The sequence below is a fragment of the Lagopus leucura genome, unplaced genomic scaffold (assembly GCF_019238085.1).
Source record: "Lagopus leucura isolate 7727_CA_CO unplaced genomic scaffold, USGS_WTPT01 Super-Scaffold_100099, whole genome shotgun sequence".
Classification (NCBI taxonomy): Eukaryota; Metazoa; Chordata; class Aves; order Galliformes; family Phasianidae; genus Lagopus; species Lagopus leucura.
The window spans coordinates 54,567-71,764 of NW_024962323.1; the positions used below are offsets into that span (position 1 = coordinate 54,567).

The 17,198-nt window shown below is 41.8% G+C and overlaps 1 gene segment (V, D, J or C); it reads left to right on the forward strand.

Moving 5' to 3' along the window:
- The window catches only part of LOC122188953, a 27,540-nt gene that overhangs the window by 7,545 nt on the left and 2,797 nt on the right, over nucleotides 1-17,198 (forward strand).

Below are 17,198 nucleotides of genomic sequence, written 5' to 3' on the forward strand. Positions count from 1 at the left end.
GTCTCACTGGCATTCTCACATCTTGTCAGGGATTTGCCTTTGTGATGGCAACACAGAGGACAGTTTGGATGGGCTTTGAGGTCAGGAGAAGGAGGAGAACATTTGGAAGTGCCCCTCAGTTTCAGCCCAGCCTCATCCTATACAACCAGCATGGTAATTTCCACTCTTGCTTTGGGGTGAGAAGGATCCTCCTCACCCTTCTGCTGCCCCTCTGTGACTTGGCATGGTCAGACTAATCCTTGGGGACCAGTGTTGGCTCTCAAGTGACAGCGTGGTCTTTTTGTTAAGGGAAGCAGTGCTGTGTGAATACAGGACATGGTGCAAGAGAGCTGACCTTTGGCACAGGGACCAGGCTCTCTGTCCAACCCCGTGAGTACACTGCTTCCATAGATCTTCCATTTGTGCCTCTTCCAATAGATGTAATTTTGTGTTTCACCTTTGGACTTACAACACGACAGGGCTAAAATCCCTCTTCTGCCATTACTAATAATGCCCTCACTGCTGCAGTTAAAGTATTTCAGTGTGGTGGGAGCAGTGCTGAATTGGAGGTCTCAATGTTTTAGGGAAAGGGTCACCCGAGTGTTACAGGGTTAGGGCTCAGCCAGCCACACTAAAGGCTGTCTTGATATGGGGACAGGAGCATGTTTGTACAAGGGCTTGTGTTGCTGTGAGTGTTGGCTGGGTCAGCTTCACCTTTGGAGCTGGAACAAAGCTTTGTGTAAAGCCCTGTGAGTACTGCTGGTGGTATTTTGCATCCTTACATGGTGATCCAGAAATACCCAGAACAATAATGTTATTTTGTACATTTGGGGATTTTTTCTGCATGTCAGCTTTCACAATTTTTTGTCTTCTGACTGCTTATAGCAAACAAGTTGGAGGGTGGAATGGGAAGAAATAGCAATTGAGCACAATTTTTCCACAGTAGAAGGGGGAAGATATTTATGATGGAAGGTCAGAGGTGACAGACTGTATGCATGGATGGACACAGACTGTGAGCAGTATGTCCAGGGGAAATGGTCTGATTGAAACATTGATGCAGGTCTCAGAGTAGAATGCCCTTGGCCTTTCTAGAGCTGAGGACATCTGCATTCCTCTTTCTCAACTTCACTTTCTCAAGACATCAATGTCTGTTTTATCATGAGTGTGCACAATCAATGAAGATGCGTGTTGCTACCCAGATGTCTCGGAGGGGACGAGGGGAGGCTTTCTGTTAGGGTAGGAAATGCTGCATTATTCTAAGTATGACTCCAAGCTGACCTTTGGCTCAGGGACCAGACTCTCAGTTCCATCATGTGAGTATGCAGCTCCCAAAGGTCTTCCATACATGCTTTTTTCCATAGATGTACTTTGGTGTTCCACCTTTTGATTTCACATTTGCTGAGCTGAAAGCTCTTGCCTACCATTACAGGCTCCGAGAACGCCCTCACTGCTGCAGTTACTGTGGTGGTGAGAGTAGAGCTGAACTGGAGGTCAGCATGCTTTTGGGACTAAGTCACCTTTAGACATGGAGTATGCTCTGTGACACTGATTTTCTGAAACTTACGAGGAATTTACCATTGTGCTGGCAACCTAGGGGATAGTATGGATGGATAGGGAATAGGAGGAGAAGTCTTGCTGAGGTGGGGGTCAGCCAACCACACTAAGGGCTTCCTTATTATGGGTGGAGGAGAGTGCTTGCATAAGGGCTTGTGTTGCTGTGAGTGACGGCTTGAGCAGGCTGACCTTTGGAGCTGGAGCAAAGCTTTGTGTAAAGCCTCATGAGTACTGATGGTGGTATTTTGTAGCCTGGCATGATAATGCACAAATCTCTAAGACATTAATGTTAGTACGTGCATTATGGACAGCATGCACAATCCTTCATCTTCTGTCTGGTTATGGCAAAGGAGTTGCAGGGTGATGTGGGAAGAAGGGGTGACAGAGCAGAAGTTTCTCTCTGGGCATAGGAGAGTTTACTTACAAAGGATAGTCAGAGGTGGTTAATGGCATGAATTAGAGTGGATGTAAGCCAAGACTTGGGTTTTTGAGGCAGCAGGAAACACTGTGGGTATAATACAGCAGGTGGAAAGATGACATTCGGTGAAGGAACATTGCTGACCGTAAAGCTCTGTGAGTACAAGCACTGAGTCCACTCCGGCACTTTGCAGCCTATGAAGCTACCAGGTGCTTTCTTTCCCTATGGCTTTTCCTTTTTTTGCAAACCAATGTAATTTAGGGCTTCTCTTAAATTGGTAAAAATCTGTCTGTATGGCCTTGCTCAGAAAATAGTGGTGGATCAAATTAAATCTAGACTGCAATAGGTAGTGCTCCCCAGACATCGGTACTGGAGCCCTTCCTGTTTAATATCTTCACTGATGATATGGACCAGGGGATTGAATGCGCCTCAGTAAGTTTCCAGATGGCAAAGTTGGGGGGAAGTTTTTCTGCCTCGGGGTAGGAAGTCTCTACAGAAGGATCTGAACAGGCTGGATGAATGGGCTGAGGCCAGCTGTACTATGTTCAACGTGACCAAGCGCTGGGTCCTGCATTTTGTTCGCAACAACCCCATGCATCACTGCATGCTTGGGGCAGTGACTGGAAACTGCAGAAAGGATCTGGAGGTGTTGGAACATAACATAAACCAGTAGTGTGCCTGAGTGGCCATGAAGGCAATGGCATCATGGCTCTTATCAAAACTCTGTAGCCAGCAGGAGCTGGGAAATCATCTTCCCTTCATACCCAGCACTGGTGAAGCTGTGCCTTGAATGTTGTCGTTGGCCCCTTACTAGAAGAAAGACATCGAGGCCCTGGAGCATGCCCAGAGAAGGCAATGAAACTGTTGAGAAGTGTGGAGCACAAGTCTTACGAGGAGTGGCTGAGGGAGCTGGGATTATTCAGTCTGGAGAAGAAGAGGCTCAGGGAGACCTGACTGTCACTACAGCTACCTAAAAGGAAGTTGTGGTGAGGTGGGGTCGGCCTCTTCTCCCATGTAACCAGTGCTAGGGGTCTAGAGGAAATGGCCTCATGTTGTGCCAGTAGAGGTTCAGGTTGGATAATAGGAAAAAATCCACTCAGAAATAGTAGTGATGCATTGGAATAGGTTGCTCAAGAAGTGGAGGTGTTCAAGAAATGTGGAAATGTGGCACTTTGGGACATGGTTTAGTGGGCATGATGGCAGTGGGTTAATAGTTGGACTTGATGATCTTAGTGGTCTTTTCTAACCGTAACGACTCTGTGATTCTAAAAGTAGGGGCTTGGGCTCTCAAGGAGCTGGGGTTGCCTTTCTCACGAAGGATGTAGAAGGGCTTATGTTCTTGTGAAGGCGAAAACCACTGTGGAAACTACGGCAAGTTCACCCTTGGACAGGGGACACAACTTCAGGTTCTGCCCAGTAAGTTCAGCTGCCCCCCTCTTCCTTGGCTTCCCATGCAATATGTTATGGCACTTAAACTTCCTTACGTGCTTGTTTCTGCTTCTCCCTTCACTCTGAGCATAGATGGATGTGTGTTCTGCCCTTCCTGGCCTTGGCATTTGATGGCCTTGAGGGCTCATGCTGCTTTTCGAGACATTGGATGAGCTTTTTGTTGTGGGAGGAAATGCTGTGTGATTATAGCTCTGCATATGGCACAGTGACCTTTGGTTCGGGGACCAGGCTGTCTGTCCAGCCAAGTGAGTGTTCAGTTTTTCTGTCTCCTTTGTCATATTGCTTATGCATGCACTGTAGATATCTCTGTGGCATCCATATCACCTTACAGAGGTAGAGGAAAAAATAGGTGCTATTTCATTTTATGTAGATGATGTAGCCATCAGAGGACTCTCTGGGAATATGACCTTGCATGAAATCCCTACCCAAGTTAGAGATCACCACTGAAATGTGGTCTTGTCCTTAGAAATGTTTCTATGAGGTGGACTTATCCTGTTGAGAGAAAGATGCTTTGAACATTGCTCTCCTGGTTGCTGATAGTCTGTGAGCAAGCAGGAAAGAAGGCAGAGGAACAGGTAGAACAACTTATGCCCAGTGCCTGTATGTGGTATGAAAGGTGGTGGGGGATGCAAAATTGGGTTTTAGGTTCTGTTTCTTACTTCTTTCCTTTCAGGTATCTCAGGCAAGGCCCAGAATTTGCTTGGTGCAGCTCTGTCCTGTTAGTTAAGCTAGATAGCTCTCAGTACGTAGACTGTTTTTCTGAGTATAACTGGAGTGAAAAGTACACCACAGTTGCTTTCAGCCTAGAGAAGTGTGGACAGTTACAAAGGGCACCTTATGTGGGTGAGCACACAGCTGTGAGTGGGAGAACTTCCAATAGAGCCAAGCAAGTCCCCTGTCAATCCAACCTTCAGAAAGGTAGACTGTTTCCACCTGAATGTGAGCATTCTACTTGCCCAGGCTGTAAGCAAGGAGGCTACCACTACATCCCTAGTGCTGGTTTCATCTGCTGGCAGCTGAACCCTCCAGGTTTCTGTCAATTGCCATGCTGTTCTGACAACACTCTCAAATTCACCCTTGGCTCTGCGTCTAAAGCCACCATCTTGCCAATCAGGTGAGTTAATGGTGCAGTTTTGTCTCACAGTCACGTCCTGTGGCTTTGCTCTAGCAATAACACAGGAGAGAAAAAGCAACCTGAGCCCTCACAGAATGCTTGTTCTGTTGCTAAATCATAAAGTAGATGGCAAGAACACTACATTTAGTTTTGCATAACAGCACGAGTACAAGCTCTTTTGGGACTGTGGGTGAAAACCAGCGTCAGTGAATGGATGGTATTCTCAAAGAAGCCCCAGTCAGAAGAACAAGTGTATCTGGAACATTGTTTGGGGAACAGATTCCACTGTGTTCCAGGTAATTACACTGTTTTTGAGCATTCTGTGACACAGCTTTGCAACAGCTTATCGCACAAGGCCGTGCACGAGGCTGACAGAAGTATTTTTGTAATGAAATATGTTGGAGTGTGTATATTGCAGACAAAGTCACATTTGGAAAGGGAACTTTGCTTTCAGTTGTGGCCCGTAAGTAGCCAAGTACACTGGAAACTAGAATTTGGGTCATTTTTTCTCTCCATGCTTTTTGTTTATTGGAGATGAACTTGTGAGCTAACTGAAATTCTCCAGAAGCTCTTAGAAAATGACCACATGTATGTCTACCATGGCCTTGGCCTCCTCTGCAGTATTTGATAGTGTTTAAGTTAACAGAAAAAGAACTTCTCCCTTTAATCTGAACTTAGTGGTACATGGTGCAGATGATGGCATTCCAGATAAATTTGGAAACCTGGTCCTGTTGAAGCTTAAGCAGATCTTGCAGGCTGCAGTGGTGCAGTAGGGGTGGCGTTTTCAGACCACGTCCTGCAGAGCTACGTGCCTTTCAGCTTCTGTGTCTGAAAAATTCTGGGGTACTTTCTGTTAAGCAGTGAATAAGCTTTCTAAACTTAAATTGACTGGTTGCATTTTCCTTTTCTTGTGATGTCTGAAGTTTTACGTGTCTGTGTATTTTAAACTTCATTTTCCAGTGATCCGAAATCACTTGACTTTGGAGATGACATAGCTGCCTCAGTTATCCTTCATGCTGCTTCCACAGGGCTTGCTGCAGATGCAGGTCCTACCCATCTCTGTGGATAAATTCATTGCCAGTTCTGACACTTCACATTTCAGGATAACCAACATGTTGACCTCATCAGAACAGCTGCTATGTTTGCTGCCTCCTTGGCCACGGTGTGAACGCTGGTGTGGGGAAGGTGGTGTTTGGCAGGAAGGGTAATTTTAACCCTGAGACCTGGTAAGCACTGTAACATGCAGAATAATCACTAATTTTCATTTTCAGTACTGAGCTGGGCACTCAGCTCGATAGATCTAGATGTCCACAAATGCAGAATTTTTCCAAGGCCTCAACTCCTCCACAGCGTTACAGGGGCCTGTAAGGCAACAAAACAAAGCAGATACCAAAGTCCTTCACTGCTTGGCTGCCCTCGGGCTCCAGGTGGTTTTGCTGTTGTGCTTCTGGTACTTTTAGCTTGAGTACTTTTTTATGAGATGGCAATAAAAATGGATCTGGAGCCGAAGTACACAGAAGCAGTTTGGCATCTTTACTCCCTGTCTGTTGATAAATAATGGGATTTGTAGAGGAAATGATGGTGTCTGTGCAAAGAGAGATTTTGACAGAGTGTATTGCACTGGGTGTATGATGCAGGAAGAAGGGTTCTCCTTGGTTCTGGAACGAGGTTGGCAGTGCTATCTTGTAAGTACACAATGTTATTTTCTGGAGAAAAGGTCACGAGTGAGCTGCAGAACAAAAGGTGATATTAAATGCAAGGGCAGGGATGCAGGTGCATGATGGTGTGTTCTGTCCATAAACTTATCCTATAATCATCATATATTCAAATCATCTTCTGGTAAAAATAATGGTTGTATAATTGGATGTGGATCAATTTGTCCTTTACATGCTTTCTTCTGAACACAGTTCTGGTTTATCTTTTTGAGAGGTCAGCTTCTGATCACACCGGAAAAAATTAAAGAGTAAGTGGAGCTAAACTGAAAGTTGATCTTAGTAAGTCTATATAATCTACAATTTGACCTTATATGAGGAGAGAGGGAATGAACAAGAAATGCTATACCTGAGCAGGGTATTAAGCCTCAGTTTTATTCCATTCTGAATTATATCCACATTGCTGTGCAATCCATTAAATTGGGAAAAATCAAAATGTCTGTTTTAAAACAACTCCAAATGAAGCTGGCAAATTCCTGCTGAATTCTGTGGTAATTCATGTAAATTTACAGACACAAGGCTGACAAAATATTCAAACATAGGTGGGAAAAGATAAGAGGGTATAAGAAGTAGATAGGTCTGGTCTGGATAGCAGTCATCACAAAAACAAGAGCTAACTTGATAAAATGTCTTAAATCTATTGAAAATATGGGCAAAAATTGATTTTTATGCAGTCCAATATTGGAAGAGTCAAGGACGAAATGCTTAGACTTGGAAATTCAAATTAAACAAAAAAAGCCTAAAGGAAATTTAATATAGTTCACTTCCTTCAAAATGTAGGGTTGTGCTGTTGTTTAGTTTTTCTGTCACTTTGGGCCATTATTGCATGAAAGCTGTTTGTGGCACAGAGGATTCTGGATGTGCTTGAAACGTTGTCTTATTTCTCATACCATCATTTGAAAATCCCTACACATCAGAACAGCTGATAGAAGATAACAGGTGGATTAAACATTTAAACTCCATATCACAGTCTTCCCATGAAGGAACTGCTGTATTTCACGTTTAAATTTCCTGAGATAGGTCAGACAAACTGTAGTTGTGCCCGTGGTTGTGATGGCTTCAAGGATGGCTTTTGTTGGCTTGTTTTTCATTGTGTGAACACTGGCTATAAAGTCATCTTTGGAAACGGGACAGAGCTTATTGTGAAACCAAGTAAGAAACGTGTTTGTACATGCTTGTGTTTTTTATTGTGGCTTTAGACTTGAATAGCAGAGTAGCTTTTCAGATTGTGAGTTGCTAGTGAAAGGAACTGTCTAGTTGAACTGTGTAGTCCTGATTTGAATTACTGTATTTTTTCTCATGTTATCTACCCATTTGATGTATCATGGAAAAAGCTGTGGAGGGAAAAGTGGACGATAGGAAGGTGGTCCTCGTCAGTTACTCTGATCCTAAACCGTGGTCATGTTCTTGCTCCCATCCTTTTCTAGCCCAACAAGGCTTTGTGCTGAAGCTACTGCACCACGTCTGACATCAAAGCCAACAGTTTTGCTTCAGCAAGGATCACAAGCAGCTTTGTTACCAACTATCTGTTGGTACAGTTCAAAAAGTTCTCATCCTTTACTGGTTGTGGCAGGGAACATTGCCACCAAGGATGAGGAAAAGCTGGGGATACTCAATGTCTTGTTCTGACTTTCAAAGTCAGAGTAGTTATCCGCAGGGTGCTCAGCCCTGTGAGTTGGGAGGCAGGGATGTCGAGCAGAATACGCTCCTCACAGTTCTGGAAAAGCATGCAAAGATTTTTGCTACGCCAGACAGCACTGTGTGTCTATGAATTCCTACCAGCTTACCTTTGGAGATGGAACCACACTTGTGGTAACACCAAGTAAGATTTCTGAGGCTCAGGACTTTGAGCTATTTGGTGGAAAAATTCAGCCCACCAAAAATAAAGTCAAAGCTTGCTAAAAGAGTAGTAAAACCCAGTTCAGATGCAGGTTGTTGCCAAATGAGAATTGCAAGGACTTCATTCTTACTATAGTATCTGCTAGATATTATAGGACAGAGATCTTCCTTAGTGCAATTATTTAAATTTCACAAGCTGTGCAGTTTTGCTGTGGGGGAACACTTAAAATCTGGCAATATGGGTGCATGCAACTTGTCTTCCCATGTGAGAAGTTCCACACTTGCATCATGGTGCAGGCAAGCTTTGTGTCCTGGTGTTTCTCCTGGAAATTAAAAAAAAACCTTATATTTGGAGTAGGAGGTAACTTCCTTGTTTTTCTCCAGATATATGAACTTTTTTAGCTTAGGTAAATTCCTAACTATAGGTATGTTTAGTTTGCAAAATATTCACAGCAGACTCTTTAGTCTGTTCCTTCACTTCATCTGAAATAAAATTAGGCATTGGTTCCTAAATGTAACCAGAGACTTCCTTTTAGCTGCTTGAATTTGGAGACATACAATAATACTGATGGAAATTTTATATATACTCCCTCCTTTGAAAATTGTGTATGTTCTCACACCTAACAAACTTTCCTGGGCATTTCCTGAGTCAGAAACCTCATGTTAATTTTTTATTACCTCAGTTAAATCCCAAGCAAATTTTCAGTAGTCCTGTAGATTCATCAGGGAATTTCTAAATTTGGAAAGGAACTATATAAGAAAAGCAAAGTTGCTCAGGAAGATAGCCACAATACTTTTTTTTTTTCCACTGGAGAATAGTGAAAACAATTAAAAATTCTTCACCTGTGTCTTAGATTTTATCTATACTTGCTTAGAAATTCAGTCCCACTTTCTTTTTGGGATGGAGAGCGCATTTAATTATGGTCTAGGTTTTGCAGAGGGAATGAGGAAGAGGTGTCACCGGTGACTGGATTTTGTTCACATATTAACTAATGATTTAATTATGATCTCATTCTCCATTTAATTTGCAGCAGGGATCTCTTATGGGCTGTATTCTTAAGGAAGGATTCGGCTTGATGTTAGCCAGTGGGTGAGGTTTTGATGTGCTTTGCCCTGATATCCGCTGTGGTGTGAATGTATTTTTCCAGCTACACAGAACATGATACAGAGCTGTCACTATGTTTACCCCCCTTTCGACGTGCAAAGCTAGATAGCCCTGCAAACTGGGAGCATGTTGGTTTATTATGTTATTTATTGTCTTATTGTCTTATTTTTACTATTTATTTATTTATTTATTTAGCCCAGATTGCATGAATATATGGCCTGAATTCAAATTCTGATATCTGATTTTTCCTGTATTATTATTATTACTTTTTTTCAACCCTTCACATTAGTCATACTGCTCAGTTTCTCTGCTGTCTGGGGCAGTTGTTGTTTCTGGCTCTTGGTAATGGAAACGGGCTATATATTGCACTGAGTGCTTGTTTGTGTGCATGTAGTTGAGCACACATCAGAGCTCAGCCCAAGCTGCCTTGGCAGACCCGGTTCTGGAGAGAACGGAGGGGAGGCTTCTATTGTGTCCTGAAAGGCTGTGTAGAATTCAGGGCAAGATCCAAGCCCGTGTTCGGTTGTGGAGTTCATCTTTGGGTGAAACCCAGAGGGTGTTAAATAATACAGTGTAAAGTGCAGCCTGGAAGAGTGAACTGAGCAGAAAGGCAGCACAGCCTGGTCAGACTCAGCAGCAGCAGTGGTCAGAAGGCTTCTGAACTGTTTCTGGAAGGCTACGTATGCATATAGTAACTGACACACATAGGAAATAATAAGCAGATGTCTGATTAGATTGTGGGCAAAGGCCAGAACAGTGAGTGGCAAAAATGATAGAGCAATGGGTCTAACGTGTTTATGTCACTGTACGTGTTGAGGGGATGGCAGTAACTTGCCTTCCTTAGATTATTCCAGTAAGCACCCTGCACTGCCACGTGTACGGTGCAGCATGTGAGCACACAGAGGCACCATTTTGCAAAGCAGGGTGTCACAGTGCAATACTGGGGGTTACGGCAAACTCATATTTGGAACTGGAACCAAACTTACAGTTTCTCTAGGTATGTCTGAATTCTCAGATGTGATTTCTCTTGAAAATACTTATGTCACTTTAACAGTTACTTTGCCTCTTTAGTTGCTTTACAGTATAATGGAAATGGGACTATACATTTTCAGCTGATGACTTATATGGCTGTATATATTTTCCCCTCCCTGTGCTTGATGATGCCCAAATCAGGCATTTAAAATATTGTAGTTGAATTTTCTTGAAAAGTTGAAGAGATGACTGTTTCTGGGTTAACAGTCCAGGATAACAGAAATCTTTATGTGGAGAAAGTCAGCACTGGTGAGCAAAATCCAGAGTGGTGAGAATTGTCCCCTAAAGCTGCAGTATGTAAAATGGACTTTTCTGGGACGTGGATGCTAATGCTTTAAGATAAGAGGATCCTGATGGAAAGTAGGAGCGCATAATGGGTTTTTGCTTTGGAGATCCTGAATGAAGCTGTAATGTTAGGGCTGAGTTTCTGCCATAATGTGAAGTGCAAATAATTGAAGCTCAGGAAGCAAGTTTATCTTTGAGAATGTGTCATGGCTGCCAAATGATACCAAGTTTGTAGCCAATTAGTGGGGAGTACTGTGAGGTTGCTTCAGCATTCAGCATCCACATGAGCATTACAAGGGATTATTGCTTTTGCAGCTTTGTCTCAAAGCTTGCGACTGCATGAGAATTTGTGGTGCAAAAGGCCTTAGAAGCTGGGGGTGGGATAGATAGCCAGACAGAGGAAAGGAGTTCAAGAGGATGCATTAGTAAATTATTTCTGTGGAAATCTGATAAATAATTTGGTCTGGACAAACGTACATGAAAAAAAGTAGAGTTTTTGCTAGTTGCTGCCACAAGTGATCTCCCAAAGTACTTTTAAGCAGTGACGAGTGAGCAGTTACGAGCTCTGCGTGTTCTTAGGTGGCAATTGAACATGATGATGTATGGACAACTTCCAGTTCAAAATTCACAGGAATTTAGATGGACTGTAGGGGAAGAGTACAGTCTGCTCTTGCACATGTGCTCTGTTTCTTATGTTCTTTCTCAAGTAACTTGTAATCTGTCATTTATGGGCATGGCGTTAACACAGTTTAACATAGAAATGCCTTTGGATCATTGACTAAGCTCCTGTTTTCTCAAGTACAGTTAGTTTTCCAAACATATGATGTACTTTTTACCCATGCCCATTCCCCTGATCGATTTTAATGTTTTTTGGCAATGCCTGAAAAAAATAAATGTTCTTCTCTCGTGTGAAACTTCTTGGAGAAGGGAAAGAAAGGAAGGCAGACACTGTGAAACCAACCTTTTCCTTTTTTCTTTTTGTAAATGTGTCATTTTTTCTAAATTTCTTTACGAGACATTTATCTGAATGATTTTCTTTTCACTCTGAAAGAGTAACGCTTCCATTTCTTAAAATGGTGTCATGTTTAAGATAACTTCAAAGCAATTCTATTCTAAAAGTGAAAATACACAACAGTATAAAGAAACGATCAATTCTGAAAATCTCTGGAAAAAAATCCTATATTTCAAACGATCTTCTGACCCTGTTGAAAAATATATGACAAAAATAAGAACTTCCAGTTTATGTGGAGTTAGAATTAGTTATTAGCAAGCTGAAGTAGTAATGATTGAGAGCTCTCCTTGAGTCCGTTTGTACGTGTCCTCAGATTGACCTGTTATGGCCATATCTGTATGCAGCTGCTACAGATCCAGCTCTGTTCACAACTAAGTCTTTCCTGAAGGTACACCAAAACCTCAGTGCTTTTTGGCAGAACAAGCAATGCTCTCCCTATTAAAAAAAAAATAAATTAATTAAAAAAGAATTGTATACTGAAAAGCATGACTTCTACTTAAAATCTAAATGGCAAATTTGAATTGAAATGACTCTTGACTAATCCAGATAGCAAATCCAAGAAAATGCGATGATGGAGTTGATACTGTTTCATCAGACCCTATGTGAGCTGTGAATTAAAAGTAGATGCACTGAATCTTGAGAGATTTATCTGGCTGACAGTGAGATTAAGTAAATGAGGAATGAAGGACTGATTTGTGATGCAGGTGGTTTTGTGGAAACAAGACATAAATAAATACAGGGAAATATTCAAGTGAAAGAGTTTGAAAGTTTGAAAAACATAAAATATGACAGTGCTTCATAGTGAAAATATGAGTAAAGGATGGAGGCAAAGTCTGACTGTGGAGATAATGGGATTCCTTTAGTGGCCTGTCTCATGGCTGAAGGTCCCATTCAGTACCACTCAGAATATTGCAGAGGCCTGTGACTATGGAAATGGGTACAATCTCACATTTGGGTCAGGGAGAAGACTTCTGGTTCTACCAGGTACATGCATCCTGAAGTTTTCCCTAATTTGCAAGCCTGTTCAGGATACACATTAAGATCTGGAAGAATGCTATAGTAGCCTGAAGTGTCACCTAACTGGTGGAAGTTATTTCAAGGAAGATGTCCAAGCAGAATTTCTTGAGGCAGCTGAAGGAAAATGAGCTTACAGTGCTCTTCGTTCAGTTGCATTCCTGTAATAGCTAAGACAAAAACTAATTCTGTTCTTCTGACCATCACCAGCATTTCTCCTATTCTAAGGGTAAATCCATGACACTTCCATTGGCCTCAAGCCAAGTCATGGACGATATGTCAGATGAACAAACATTGAAATAAAAGAATTATTAAGAAAATATCTACTTGTGTACCACCATTTTATCTTTACTTGCAGGAGAATCCACCAAGGTATAATATACTTATTCCTTTTTAAACTGTTAGTGTCAGAAAGGGAACTGACCTATCTTTTGTCTTGTTGGACAGTAGTGGCATTATCCACAGGTACTGCAAGTGGATTCTGTACGTGACTGGGATATGAATCCACATTTACCAAGCTGTCAAAGCCACAAGTCCACCCTTAACCCTTACTTCTGGTAGTGCTTACCTGAGTGAGAGTGTAGGAACCTTGATGTGCAAAGGCTCCAGGTTTCCTGGAACATGTGAGTTATGGGGGTAAAGAGGATACAAGCTGACATTATCAAAAGGAGCTTGGCTGATGATTAAGCCAGTAATAAGTAATAAGCAACGAAATGTTAAGGGAAAAGTCCTTAACCACAAGGCGTGCTGAATAGAGTTTTAGGCGATTTTACAAACACAGATTACTCTGGCATCACTCTCAAAATGTGCAGTTCACAGCTGTAACCAAGGAAAGAATGATAATTTTTTTATCCCCTTCTTCCTGACTGTTTTTCTTGTAGATTTCTTTTGTACTTTGACAGTGTTTAAAATCAGTGTGTTTTGCCACTGCTCCCTTAAGTTACTCCCTGCTCTAGAATGCCCGTTGATCTGGCTGTCAGTGTGGGTTTGGAAAACGTGCCTGCGTTTTTGCAGAGGTTGGCATCAGTGTGCAAACCAGGGATATGCAGAACTGGCATTTGGGGCTGGAACCCAACTTCTTGTCACCCCGAGTACGTTTAAACTGTTTGTACCAGGAGTGGTAGTTACTTGTTCTCCAGGCATTTACTTGTTCTTTTGAGCATTTTCCCATCTTCTCTTAGACCTCCACTGACAAAAGTATGTTGAAATAGAGATGCTGTGTCGAAAGCCAAGGAGTGCTGGTATGTGGCATGACAGTGACTCACTGCAGGAAAGAACAGCTAGATAAGGTGGTCGTGTTTCTTATGGTTTTCTATGGCTAAACAGTCCACTGATGCTTAGCAGCCACGGCGCGGTGTGGTCAGGCATACAGCAAGGAGTTTGCATGCTGCCAAACACTGCATAACAAATTTAATGCATGCGTTGAGTTTTTGGTTATTAGCACATTCAGATTTGATTTATCCGTCTTTAAAATAGCAACCATATGATGTTTTGGAGTCATTCAGCCTCATGACCTTGAGGTTGGATTTTCTAACTCTTAGCCTAAGAATATATCAAGCTTTTTTTGTTCTAAAATCTGAAAGTGAAGTCCTTATTTGTCTAAACTAATGTTGGAATCTGAGCAGTTAGGAATTAGAAAATTTGCATTTGCAAAGGAAACCAAACTTCTTGTGATGCTTTTTAAGCCTCTTTCCTCAGTAAAATTTTAAAAGGCTGAAGAAACCTGCAAAGATGGAAAGAAGCTTCAAACAACTTTGTGTAGACAGCTTTCTACATACTTTGGATGAGAAGACACCGAAATACGCAGCTTCTAGGCAACAATTGATTGCAAAGTCTTACTGTTGAGTAAGAAAGATATAGTACATTTGTAAGAGGAAATAGATTCAAAGGCAGCTCAGGTGCTTCAGATCTGGAGAAGGACAGGCTATGAAAACAGGAGCAGTGACCACTATTTTGTGTTTCTAAATACAGCTACCTTTGTGCAGAATGCACATAGGGAGGGAAGGGAGGAGGCTGAAAGAAAATGAAGGCAGGATTATTTCTCAACACTGTGATGGTGAGGATGCATCAGGGATCCTGGGAATACTTGGAAATGAGATAGCATCATCAGTTTCTTAGACTGGTGACATTGGCATGTCAATGATCTTAGTTTAGAGTCTTGTCAGACAGTGTGGGGACTCGTGCTGTCATTCTGCAAAGGAAAACGTTGGCCTGGGTGAACTTTGTTGCACAAACACTAGAAGTTGCATTTTTTTACTTAGGAAGGGGAAAAATTCAGACACTTCAGAGTTCATATTTAAGTCATAGTTTCACACTGAATAAGGAAGAAATTTCCCAGGTGACTTAAGCTGTGTCATTGGTAATGATTTGACCTTGGATGTCTGGGATACTGGAGCCACGGGAGTAATTTTTGGAAATTGCACAAGGCTGTCTGTAATCCCAAGTAGTTTATCCAACTAGAAGTGCTCATTAGATAGACTGGTCAGCGAAGGGTATAATTTTGTTGCAAAAAACACATCTATCTTCGAGGCAATACCACAAATATAAAATCAAAAGTTCTTTTGACAGCTGAATTGCAATAAAAAATTGTTTTCTTCCACCTGTATTTAGAGAGGGATTTCAGGATTAATTACTTGAATACTTTTGTTATTGCTCAGTATAAAAATTGGATGTTTTCAAATTCATTTATTTCATGGCTGAATGGATAGTTAGTCTCAGTTCAAGTTTATTGTTTGAGTTGAAATTATTTATTTCCCCCTATAAATGAACTTTCTGGTGTAAAAATACTGAAAGCTGTTTCTGACGGTTAAAACCCATGCTGGTTTTGGAAGAAAAAGCCTACCCAAATGTTTTATGAAAATGACAGCTCTCAGAAAATTAATGGACTGCCTCCTCAAGCCTTTGTTTCCAGGGACAATTATTGCACAAATGGTTCAACTCTAAATGGCCAACAAACTCAATTACGCTATTTCCAGTCTGACCAGAGACTGAAGGATTCTGCTCTGGAGGGAATGGATAATGAGGTGATTCTTCATAGAATAGCAGTTGTGTGTTAAATCGGTTCAGCTTTCTGTTTGGGGAAAAAATAAAAGACACAGATCTTTGGTGTTGACAAAACTCAAACTGCTCTCCCACAGAACTCTACTGCAGTTCAGCTTTCATTGTGGAATGGTCAGGGATGGTATTGAGATAGCTCCTCTTCATCCACCTGGGAGATGTGCTTCGGTGAGGATGCAGTTAGGCAAGGTTGAGAGATCAGAGCATCCTTATTTACTTCTCAAACTTTCTTAAATAAAGGTCACAGATACCAACACAGCAACTCCAACACATCCACCACCTTGTTAAAACAGAATAACAGGAAATGTAGCTCACAGTGCTGTGGTCGCATTAGCTGGTATTTACCAAGTCTGCTTTCTGCAGGCTTTCAAAACAGCATGCAAATATGCAAAGGAACAAATTGGAAAATGCTTCCAGTGACAGAACAAAGCCAGCAGCCACTAAGAATGAGAAATGAGTAGATGGTTCAGCAGATGGTGCTGAAGCTGCCAGCAAAAACAAAAAACATTTTTAAAATCTGCACAAGATAAAAGCATTGCAAAGGCAGTGGGAAAAACACATACAGTAATTTAGAGAGAGTTGGATTTGCAGCTCTTCTGATAGCAGAGCACTTGTGAAAGAGAAGAACAGATCCAGCTATTTCTCTTTTTTTTTTTTGTATCCTTGTACCCCATATTAATGATACAGACTGGTTCATTTGTGTTTCTTTTTTTGCTGTTGTTTGCTTTTTAAATGGGGCCTACCATCCATGTCCCTTCCAGGCTTACCATCAAGGTCCCTTGCAGTCCCTGTTATTCTCTGATTCTGTGATCCAGCTTTTTTAAAATCTGAATATATCACTGAAATCTGTTCCCAAAAGAATAACCATACTAAAAAAAAAAAAAAAAAAAAAAAGGTAATAATAAATTGTGCTGTCAGTTTGCAAAATGTAATGAAACATTTATTTAATCTTTCTTTCCCTAAATGAGAACATGTGTTGGTACTTTGCAGTGGCTTTCGTATCTTTTTCCCATAGGAGCATCGTTAGCCAGACTGGCAGTAATGTGGGCACATTTAAGATCTGGCATTATAACCAGCATCCTTCCACACAGCTGGAGGAAGTGGGATTACGAATATCAGTGGTGGATTTGACAGTGCATCTGCAGAAAGCAGAGAATGCCCCTGGGCCAATCTGTCCTCCCCAGACATGACTTCTCATGGCCGTGAAGCAGGAGGAGGGTGGTCTCTGCCTGTTTTACACATCTCTGAGTGCAGTCAGGTCAGGATCCTAAGGGAATCCCAGGTGGCAGTGTAGAGTTGAACAAGCTGATACAGAGAGGGACAGCTAGGTTAGATGTAAACCTTTAGGCTGTGGGTGGCCACATGGGTATCATTTGAGATGCTCTAGGGATCCAGATTGACCACCTGTGGCTCAACATGTGTCACAGTAAGCCTCACGTAGCTCCTGTATCTGCTGTGAATACCTTGGTTCACAAATGGTGTCCTAGCTCAAGATCCCTATGATCAGACAGCTTCCCATTTGAATCATGGAGGAACACCCATACCTGAGGTGTCAGTGTGTCAAGATTGACCCAGCTAATGTTCTAATGTTCTAATGTTCTAATGTTCTAATGTTCTAATGTTCTAAT